This window comes from Arachis ipaensis, chromosome B09, assembly GCF_000816755.2.
Source record: "Arachis ipaensis cultivar K30076 chromosome B09, Araip1.1, whole genome shotgun sequence".
Taxonomy (NCBI): Eukaryota; Viridiplantae; Streptophyta; class Magnoliopsida; order Fabales; family Fabaceae; genus Arachis; species Arachis ipaensis.
In genome coordinates, this window is record NC_029793.2 from 132,423,090 (window position 1) to 132,426,131 (window position 3,042).

Genomic DNA, 3,042 nt, shown 5'->3' on the forward strand with positions numbered 1-3,042 from the left:
AGGTTGCGAGAACTGGACCGGTCAATAAACCGATAAGGTCAGTGGTTCAATGGTTCACTGGTTCGACTGGGGTTCAACCGGTTTAATTAAATATTAAATAAAATTATTAAAAAACCTAAAAATAATTTTAAATATATAAATTCAATAATTTATAACTTAATAAAATTTAAAATTTTACATAATAAATTATCCATAACTTAATATTAGAGGTTCACAAACAACTTCAAACATCAAAGTTTATAACTAAACAAAAAAAAAAGCGCACATAATGACAAATCCATAATGTTCTACATTCAAAAGAAACAATTACTAGCAAGTTTTCAACTAATCAAAGGTAAAACTCATCAAAAATCATAATTACCATTAAGTGTTCCAATATCTCCATCATAAACAGGTCATCCAAAGCCGCCATCATCAGAAGTACCACCAAAAGAAGCTGTATTTGAAGAATCAGCGACATCAGGAAAATCCACATCAACTTCCGCATCTCCATCTAATAAAATAAAATAAAAAACCAAGAAAAAATTAAAGTTATAACTTTACAACAGATATCTTTAGTAAATGAAACAAGTTTTGCTATTTCAATCACCTTTAGGATATGAAGGCATAGCATTATCCGTGTAAATTAAATTTTCAATGCCTTCGATGTCTCCATTAGTAAATTCAGGATCATCTTCATCCGCCACTACCCAGAAATCTACTGTGTCAATGCTTTGAATGTCAATTGGATCATAATTCTTCTTCTTGCGATGCATTCTAAATTGAAGGCGTAGATTATAAGTCACATAAACAATGTCACTTAGTCTTTGATGCTCTAATCGGTTCTTCCTCTTTGAATGGATTTGTTCAAAGAGGCTCCAGTTCCTCTCACATTCGGATGATGAAGATGTTTGATGAAGAAGACAAATCACCATTTTTTGCAAATTAGGAGCACTCCCACCGTGTAGCCTCCACCATTCACCTACCAGGATATGAAAGTCAAACATCAATTCTCATTCAATATTTAAAAATGACATACCAGCAGGACAATAAACTAGAAAATTAATTAACGTACGCTGCCTTTGATCAGTCCAGCCATCTGCCATCAGTGTACAACCAGTGCTTTTCCATGAGCTCCTATAGCCTTCAACAAGCAACTGACACTCCTTCTTAAGATCGGCCAGCAAATGAACTCTCATTTCATCATATGACGGTCCCTTGAAACCAGGTCCAATTGCAGCAACGCCGTCCAAGGCAGGTTGAAAGTAAGGCGATTGAATTGCATTGAATAGAATCCGTGCATCAATGATCCATTTTTCAAGCCCCAAATTAACCTTGTGCACAACTTGTTTACTGGCCAAGACACTTTTCAAAGTTGGTTGAGAGCCTAGCGTAGTCCTTCCCTTAAAATAACTTCCAATTGGAGTAGCAGCAATCGCTCTTCTCTATCTTTTGTCTCCCATTGTTGCAGGAGCCGGAGGTTGTACAGGATTAGGCGCTTCACACTCTTCTTCCGCTTGTGTTTCCACATCATAACAATCACTTGAAAATTTTCTTTTTTCTGCCTTATTTTTTTTGTTTTCCTCCAAAAGCCTTTTGAATTGAAGTTTAACATCTTCAGTTACTTTGTTACAAACTTTAATTTGTCCAGAGATTTTTGCAAGATGATATTTCATTCTATATATCCCCCCTCCATTGTAAGTATTCAAGCAGAAAATACATGTATATTGAGCCTTGTTATTTTTGTCATACTTCACTGTAAAATATTGCCAAGCTGGATCAGATTTACCTCTAGATGAACTAGTTTGAGAATCTTGAATAACATTATCTTGTGGCTGTGGGTTACTTTGTGATTGTTCCATCTGTAACAATCAGAAAATCAAAAACAAAAAATTACCTCAGAAAACCATGAACAAATAAATAATTCAGCAACCAAAATCATGAAGCAGCAAACAAATAAATCATGAACAAATAACCTCAGAAAATAAAAATCAAAATCATGAATCCAGAAAATCAAAATCAAAATCAGAAAACCATGAACAAATAAATCAGAAAATCATGAATCCAGAAAATCAAAATCATGAATCCAGAAAATCAAAATCAAAATAAAAAAACCATGAACAAATAAATCAGAAAATCATGCATAGAAAATCAGAAGGCAGCGACGAGGAATAAGTGAATAACAGAGTATTACTTACCGGCGGCGAGTAACGGCGACGAAAGAGGAGGCGAGCTCGGCGACGAAAGAGGACGCGGTGGTGGCTGCGGTGGTCAAATTCGTCGCTGCTGTAGCTGCGGGATGCGGTGGCGATGGCGGTGGCCTGCTCGATTGGTGGTGGTGGCTATGCGACTGCAAAGAGAGGAGAGATGAGTTGCTGTGGCTGTGGGTGCTGAATTGTTGATTCCTTTTCTAGGTGATTAGGGTTCAGCTTCGTTTACGTTTAGCTTTAGCCTTTCTTTTCTTTTCTTTTTTTTTTTTTTTGGAGACAAAACGACGCCGTTTAGGGGTGTTACTTTCAAACCAAAAAACCGCTAAAAAATCAGACGATTTTATCGGTTCACCGGTTAACCGCCAGTTTGACCGGTTTTTTCACCGATTTTTTGTCACACAGTTTTTGGCCTTACCTGGACTGGCTAGGTGATCGGTTTTCGGTTAATCTGGTTGAATCGGCCGGTCCGGTTCGGTTTTCAGAACCATGAATTGAACTTGTTATTGTCGTTCGTGAGGATGCTAGGGAGCTAGTCAAACTTATAGGAGGTCTAATAGATCTCAGTCACATGAAACCTAGGTGAAAAATCCAAATTTTAATAAGTTAATGTGCAAAACCAACACGTTATTCTCGAAAATTAGTTCAAAGATGCGAATTATTATTATAAATTTTAGAGTCCAAAATAAGTCAATTACAATTTTGGAGATGAATTTAAATCCGACCTCAAATTTTATGGACCAAATTGAGTATTAACTCATAAAAAAACATTTAGTAATTTTACATCCTAGCAAAAATTTTTAGTTTTTATAGAGCTAATATCTCTACCGACGTCTCAATTTTCGTAAAAATTTTA